The 8653-nt window shown below is 45.9% G+C and overlaps 1 long non-coding RNA gene across 1 annotated transcript; it reads right to left on the bottom strand.

The window, feature by feature from the left end:
• Positions 1 to 6566: 6566 nt before the first annotated feature.
• On the bottom strand, positions 6567 to 7936 carry LOC125302972. The gene is made up of 3 exons (XR_007194993.1): positions 7868 to 7936; positions 6671 to 6673; positions 6567 to 6635 (listed from the first exon to the last, which is right to left on the bottom strand). It is a non-coding gene; the product is annotated as an uncharacterized LOC125302972 (long non-coding RNA).
• Between the last annotated feature and the right edge of the window lie 717 nt (positions 7937 to 8653).

The raw sequence follows: 8653 nt of genomic DNA, 5'->3' as shown, positions 1-8653 counted from the left end.
ACTGGAAATAGCAGTCTTACACATCAGTGTTTACTTATAGTACTTTTTCATTTAATAGACAATAGAATGAGCAGCCTCTCATTCCCCCCAAACTCTCTCTCTCTCTCTCTTAAATACATAGAAACACACACACACACACACACACACACACACACACACACACACAGACTTTTCTCTCTGTCTGCACACTCTCAAGACCCTGTTCTTTGTTCGGCTCTTTGGGTGTGAGGTCTCCATATATCATAATATGTTCTGGTGGGTGATGGGAACATGAAGTTACTCTCAATAACATACTCTTCTGTCGCTGTTCTCCCACAGACAAAATACACACACACACACACACACACACACACACACACACACACACACACACACACACACAACCCACACACACACACAAAACTAACATACATAGACACATACTCACACATGGGCTACACACACAGGCTCAATTCTTTTCAAGCATTACAAAGACAGTGAAAAAATCTTGTTAAATGAGTCATTTTTATTGTATGTACATACATGTTTCCAGTCATTAAATATTTAATTATCTTTATTAATATTGCCTAATCCTGCCTTTCCATGTTTTTTCAGCATCAATATTTCAGCATCAGTATTTCAGTTCTTGTTATTTAAGGGTAAATGATCATGTACCGTTCAGTGTCAGATCCTGATGAAACACATGACTAAAGACACACTGTCATTATTATGTTATCAGTAGTGTGTTGAGTGTTTATATATCATGTGTGTGTGTGTATCCTTCTCTTTGTCAATGGCTTCCCTACCTTAAATCAGCAGGCCATCTAACCTCTTTTTCTCTCCCTCTCCCTCCCTCCCTCCCTCCCTCCTCTCTCTCTGTCTCACTCTCCTTTTCATCCCCTACTCTCTCTCTCTTTTTATGTGTGTGTGTGTGCGTGTGTGTGTCAGGAGTTTTTGGTCGGAGCTCCGTGTGTGAGGAGAGCATGCCTGTGCGTCCAGCGAGCGGCAAACATGAACCCCCCCAAATTCCACAGCAGCAGCAGCAGCAACAGCAGTCTCCTGCCACACACACACACGCACGCACACACACACACACACGCACACACACACACACACTGCGGCTCTCCGGCCGCCGTGCGCCTGCACTGCCAAACCAACTGACAGACAGGACAGTGCGAGCCCGGTTCCCCGCGACACGACGGTCGCCGCCGCCCGGCGGACTACGATGGAGGAGTTGCCGAGCAACCGCGATTAGTGAGTCGCGCTCGGGATCCCGACCTGCGGCAATTGACAAGTAAGTCCTTCCTCTATCTTTCTCTCTCCGTCTCTCTCTCTCTCGCTCTCCTGCTCACAGCCGGTTTTCCTCCCTTGCACTCGTTCGCTGCTTCCCGCGTTCTTCTCTCTCTCCCCCGGTCTCCTCTCTCTCTTCTCTCTCTCTCTCTCTCTCTCTCTCTCTCTCTCTCCGTTCCCCTGTCTCTGCCGCGCCGGTGTGCACACTTGTCGGATGGAAGCGTTGGTTCTCTTTCTCTCTCTCTTCCTCTCTAACTCCCTCTCTCCCATTCCCTCTCTTCTCTCTCCCTCTCTCCTTTCTCTGTAATCATTCTTCCTGTGGCTATGTCTGACTTTGACAGGTGACCACTTCCAGAGAAGGGGGGGTGATAATTAGCCAAACAGGCAAGTGAACGAAGGAAGAGAGAGAGAGAGAGAGAGAGAGAGAGAGAGGGGGGGGAAGAAGGAAAGAAAAACTGAGCAATGGACAGATAAAAAAGAGAGATTGACAATAAAAGAAGCAGAGGAAATGCAGAACAGATCGGCACTAGACACACCGGGCGAGAGGGGGATAGAGAGGGAGGCAGGAGGAGGGAGAGAGAGAGGGAGGCAGAGGGAGGGAGGGAGAACGGGAGGATTAAAAGTGATCCCCTCTTGCCTGGCTTGCTGCTGGAACACAGCCAGGAGAGTTTTTTCTGGCTTTGTTGCCCTGGCAGGCTTTGTTGGCTTCCATCTCAAGAGCGTAACACATGTTCCTGATGGGGAAGCGGATACCGGGGTGGGCTACAGTGTGTGTGTGTGTGTGTGTGTGTGTGTGTGTGTGTGTATGTGTGTGTGTGACTGAGCTAAAGCACAGGTTGTGGTGCAGAGAACTTCACCTGCTTTCTGGTGGTTGTGTTGCTCTCTCTCTCTCTGTGTGTGTACCGGTGGTCAGACTCTTCTGCAGTGTATGGAGTGAAACTGCAGTAGAATAGATGATTAGACCAATCGATAGGCTTTCCTTCCGTTTTCTTTACTAGTGCCATCCTCATCTGTCACTTTGGCTTCTCTCCGGTGTGTGTGTGTGTGTGTGTGTGTGTGTGTGTGTGTGTGTGTGTGTGTGTGTATGTCTGTGTCTTAATTCACAAAGCCTCCCTTCACAGATACACTGTCAGACACGCTTGTGCATACATACACATACTCTCTTTCTCTTGCAAACACACACACACACACACACACACACACACACACACACACACACACACACACACACAAGGGACGGAGATGACAAGACTGTGCAGATGTCCACATGCTAATTAGGATATGCTTGGAATTTAAGTGTGTGGTGTGTGTGTGTGTGTGTGTGTGTGTGTGTGTGTGTGTGTGTGTGTGTGTGTGTGTGTGTGTGTGTAGTTATGTGTGTGAGCCTCCCTGTGTGTATTTGTGTAAGTGTTTTAAGTCTGTGTGTTTGTGTGTGCCTCTGTGAGGATTCCTGTGTGTATTACGTGAGTGTATCTGTGTATGTGTGTGAGTGTGTGTGCCTGTGTGTGTGTGTGTGTGTTTCTGCCAGAAGTGTGTTGATCTCTGGGAGCGGAAACAGAGCAAAGGCTTCAAATGTCACACAGGCACTTAGCTGCTCTTCTCAAGAATATATAGTCCCTTTATTAATGAAGATCCCTAGCCTTCTAACTCTCTCTCCGTCTCCCATACACACACAAACAGACAGACACACACAGATGCATGCACACACTTGCTCATGTCGGGACTCAAACCCATGAAGACTTATAAACCATATATATATAAGCATTCAAAAACATACTATATATATATACACACTGTATGTGTATGTGTGTTTTTATTTGTGGACCTCTGCATGTGTGTGTGTGTGTGTGTGTGTGTGTGTGTGTATACATGGCTGTGTGTGTATAAGATAGATGGATTTGCATATTGATTTTTTCATCCATTGTCCACCCACCTACCTGCCTGCTCGCCTGCCCTGCTCACTCACCTGCCTCTCTCCCACCTGCCTACAAGCCCACCTGCGCCTACTCCCACCTGCCCTGCTCACTGGCCTGCCTCGCACCCAGCCTGCCTCGCTCACCCCCTGCTTACTCACTCACCTGCCTACTCACCTACCTGCTGCCTACTCACCCACCTGCTTACTCACCCACCTTCCTACTCACCTACCTGCTGCTACTCACTTACCTGCCTACTCACCTACCTGCCTACTCACCTGCTTGCCTCCCTGCTTGACCTCTCCTCCATCTCATCTTATCATTATTCTACTGAAAGGCATACAGTAGTTGAAGTTTATTGGATATCCAGCCAAAGAAGCTTGTCAGCAATCTTAAATCGTCTTAAATCGATAGTGGCTGTTTTAACAACATACTATACAACTATACAACTAGTGTATGTTTCTGTGTATGCATGTTATGTGTGTGTGTGTGTGTGTGTGTGTGTGTGTGGGTGACCTATCTCTCATTACATAACATGAAATCTATTAACTTTTCATTACAACTGCTGTTGCTTCCACTCAGTTACACTCATTTCTTCCTCTCAGCCTCATCCCTCTCTTTTCCTCTCTTCTCTTCCTCCCCATCACTTCCTCTCTACTCTCTTCATCTCTTCCCTTCACTCCTTCTTTTCTTGTCTTCACTTCTCCTTTATTCCCTCTCTTCTTCTCTTTCTTGCTTCAATCGCTGTCAGTCTTTTCCCTCTCTCTGTGTCTCTTCTGTTATTTTCCACTCCTCCTTTGCCTCTTTCTCTGTTCTGTTCATTACTCTCTATTTCCATCTTCAGCTGGAACTAACAGCCCCCTCTTCTCCTCTACATCATGTGTAGATTTGGAGATGTACATAGAGGTCCTGAGCAGGGTTCTAAATTGACTTTGATCACCAGCCAATGTGGCTGGTAACTTTCTAAAGTTACTAGCCAATCAGAATTTCTACTAGCCAAATTTTTTCCGAATTCAAAAATCTTCGCCTACAAACTCCTCACAGTCCATCTTCAGCTAACTCCATAGACAACTTAATAAACGATCTTGCTGCTTCAGGTTTTGCGGCCTCTGTTACATGACATCAGCCCCCCACAAAGGAAATAGGTAAACATAATGTGTTCATTGCGTTAATATTTTGTAAAGCGTCATGTATTTGTGTTGTGTACATGTGTTATGTGCTTTTTACTTTACTTTACTGGCTAACTCCCTCCTCTTTCAGTCTATGCTCCCTGCTCTGGCTCCGTTCGTTCTTCTGATTCCTTGTGTTTTCTGGTAGATGCTCCATTCGTTTCCATCGTCTCTCGCGCTGGTTTCACTGCTAACTGCACGCAGCCAATGGACGTTTGATGTCATCACGTAGCATTACGGCACAGTGGTCATGGGAAATGTAGGAAGTACTGCCAGGGGATATATGACCGAGAACAGAGCCTTATGTATCATGCATGTAATGCCTCATGCATCACCGGCCAAACTGGATAGTAAGTTTTTATTAACACCCGGCAAAATGAATTTTAACCCGCATTTGGCGGGCTGGCGGGTGTTAATTTAGAACCCTGGTCTTGAGCTGTCCCTACAGGCACACACTCTAACACACCTCTCTCTCTCTCACACACACACACACACACACACATAAACACCATAAACACACACAGACACAGACACATACACACACAGAGTCTTGAACAAGGTTAGACTTTTCTCTTGACGTCCACTCTCTAGGCAGCCCCACTGTGTTGCGAGAGGGGTGAAAGGAGTGAGAGAAGTGTGTGTGTGTGTGTGTGTGTGTGTGTGTGTGTGTGTGTGTGAGAAAGGCTCCAGCTGAGCTCTCTCACCTCAGCTCTGAGGGAACACATCATTACTTCATATCCAATAGGGATAATTAGAGTCCAAATGTGTGTGTGTGTGTGTGTGTGTGTAGTTGTGTGTGTGTGTGTGTGTGTGTTTCTGTGTGTGAGGAGGTTTCAGGGTTGGGGGGGTGGAAAGTGAGGCCAGCACTGAGGGAGAATGTGTTTGTGTGTGTGTGAGTGGAGGGGAATGAGGCAAAGACTCAGTAAGGGAGTGTGTGTGTTTGTGTGTGTGTGTGTATGTGGAGAAAAGTAAAGCCAGGACTCAGCCTGCGCATTAGAGAGATCAGAGCTTAGAGCTGTGTGTGAGAAGCAGAGTTGGCACCCTACACCTAACCTGGAGCCTCTGCAGGCAACGTCTGGAGTGTGTGTGTGTGTGTGTGTGTGTGTGTGTTTGCCTCAGAGCCTGGCCCTGAACACTGGCAAAAAAGCACAGTGTGTGTGTGTGTGTGTGTGTGTGTGTGTGTGTGTGTATATGTGTCTGTGTCTATGTGTTGTGTGCATGTGTGTGTGTGTATGTGTTGTGTGTACTGTATGTGTGTGTGTGTATGTGTGTGTATGTGTGTGTGTGTGTGTGTGTGTGTGTGTGCATGTGTGTGTGTGCGAGTGTATGTGTGTGTGTCCACTGTCACTGTAGCTCTTGGGTTGACAGCAAGATGTTCTGAGTGAGAGGGTTGGTGTAGAGAATGGACTGTCAGTCTGCTGACATGTGTGTCAAGAAAAAGTTTGTTGTGAAGTTGTGTGTTTTTTAAGGTGCTTGTTGTGTTCCTGGTTGCAGATCTGCACTGTCCCCACTGCAGCTAAATTAGGCTCTGCATTATAATGCACACACATCCCATACCCAACACACACACACACACACACACACACACACACACACACACACACACACACACATCCCATCCCCAACCACACACACACACATACAGTACATCCCATCCCCTACCACACCCACACACATCCCATCCCCTACCACACACACACACACACACACACACACACACACACACACACACACATACACCCACAAACATCCCATCCCATCCCCTACCACACACACACACATCCCACCTCCAACCACAGGCCCATCACAGAGACAGCAGCTGGAGTGCATGCAGTCAGACAGCTGTAGTAGCAGTAGCAGTAGCAGTGAGACAGCTGTAGTAGCAGTAGCAGTGAGACAACTGTAGTAGCAGTAGCAGTGAGACAACAGTAGCAGTAGCAGTGAGACAGCTGTAGTAGCAGTGAGACAGCTGTAGGTGCAGTAGAAGTGAGACAGAAGCAGTGAAAGTGAAACAGCTGTAGAGACGGCAGTGAGATAGTGTTATAATAACCTGAAATAAAAAATGTTCCAATACTTCATTTTATTAGTATCGATACTTTTAATGCGCAAGGCATGCTTCTAGTGCCTCCCATAGCCTGAGTATCTTTTCTCCTTACACACATACGTGCAGCTTTCAAGCTGCAGCTGTCATGCTATAAACAGTGAGACACAGCACAGTAACAAATAATAGGCTAATGTTAAGTTGATTTGCTCACTTGCATCTCTCAAGTTTGTGTTGCTAACCCTTAGAACCCTAAGCTGTTTTTAGGGCATTTTCACTACCTTTATTCATAAGGATTTATTCTGGTCAAGTGCCACACACACATATTATATATTGTTTTTTTCAGGAGAGTCCAGTGGCTATCCAGATCTGCCATCATTTCATGTATTATTACTAGCATTGATTTTATTTTGATTTTTAAAGAATTAAAAAATGTATTATAAAAATTCTTATATTTTGACATGTATCTCACCACAGCAAGCTCACAGCTCTACATGCATTTTATGTGTGTATAGGGCAGACTGTCCTGAATCGAGCAATATAATTGCCATGTTGGAGGGATACTCTGGGGCTGAGCAATTTACAGAAATATGTGCCATGTGATTTACGGAAATAAATGCCATTTTTTATTTAGTGATGAAAAATGACCTTTCTGCGTTCCATGTCTGTGACACGAACTGATCTGACCTGACTTGACCCGAGGTTGCGTGTTAGCCTGCGTGCCTATGTGTATGCAGTCATAATAATTCTCAACTTTTTACTGCATTGCCATGAACAAAGTAAAGGCAAAAAAGGTGTTTATTTGTTGAACAAATTGGGATGCAATGCAGGAATTTGCTAGGATCTCAAAACCGGATTATAAACATGCTTTGCCACAAGAACAGACAAAAACGTGGGGTAAGTCCAGCTATATGAAGTTATTATTTTGCTGTCACTTCGTCTGTTTTATAACCCAGAAGGATGTACTTGGTATCAAATGATAGCTCTGAGTCTCCTCTTTCATCATCTATGCGATCAAGGGTCCGCGAGTAATTCAGACGAGAGTAATGGGTGTGCAGCGTTGGTTTGTGTACATGACGTTATTATTTTGCGGTCACTTTTTATAAGCCAGAAGGATCGATAAACATGGTACCAATGGATAGCCCTGTGCCCCCTCTTTCATCTGATATGCTTGCCATATCGATGCAATCACGGGTTCGCGAGTAATTCAAACGAGAGTAATGGGTGTGCAGGTGAACGCAGAGAAGTATAGACTGTAAATATGATGCAATTTGATTTAATTTCATGATTTTTTTTAATTTTCATACTTGATCGTACAGACAAGTGTGTAGTCTCGTTGGAAAGCCCCACTTCTGCTCTGTCATGCAATAAAGGTTTCATCTAGCTGCGATGTAGTTCCGGAGCAATGTAATAGAGAAGAAAGGGTGTGTTTTTTGACGCACTTTGCGTCAATCGGGTTCTAAGGGCTAACCAACCTAGGCTATGGGATTTAGTTCATTTAGGCCTACTGTTGGGTTTAATGACATTTCAGAAATAGGCTACGCAATGACCTATTGACAAACTTTTACATCTGGAGAGAGCTCCTTGCTAACTATCCCGTTAGCACACTTCATGTCTGTCATTTGTGTGCTCACCAAAATGATAAATTAACAGTGCAAGGCACTTATATCTTCTATGATCCCAGAAAGATTTTCTTCGACTTTTTCAAACATTTATTTTATCTAATGACAGAAAAGATAATGAATGGCATCCACATATCCTTGTGCACCATGCACAACTATTTTTCACTAGCCTTGGAGCGGGGCCCCACAGGCTCCTCTCCGCCTCTCCGGCCAGTACCGCCGACCACAGCACCGAGAAGAACCGGAATTGTACCGCCAACTCCACCACTAACCTCTGTGGGCTCAGCGTCCTCTAGTGGTGGGGTCGGAGTCCTGTGCGGGCTCTTCTCCCACAAAGTGGGCGACCCTTCCTCTCTCTGTGGCGGCATCTCGAACTCCTGCGAAGACAACAGGGGCGCTTCTTCACCTGACGCTTCTACCTTCACTCTCAGCCGACTCGTTCCACGGCAGCTCTGCGGCGACGGTGGCAGCGGAAGCTCTTAGGGGCCGTTTATACGGTGACGATGAAAAGAGAAGACGCAGAAGTGGCGTCTCGTCTTCATTTTTTTATTCGCGTTTAGACGAGCATTCTCAGGGGGAAATCTTTGTTTATATGAAGACGCAAGAGTGCGTGATATTGATTGGATATGCATTCCAGAC

Source organism: Alosa alosa, chromosome 11, assembly GCF_017589495.1.
Source record: "Alosa alosa isolate M-15738 ecotype Scorff River chromosome 11, AALO_Geno_1.1, whole genome shotgun sequence".
NCBI classification, from domain to species: Eukaryota; Metazoa; Chordata; class Actinopteri; order Clupeiformes; family Clupeidae; genus Alosa; species Alosa alosa.
The sequence above is the reverse complement of the archived record's forward strand: the minus strand, read 5'-3'. Positions and strand labels throughout refer to the sequence as shown.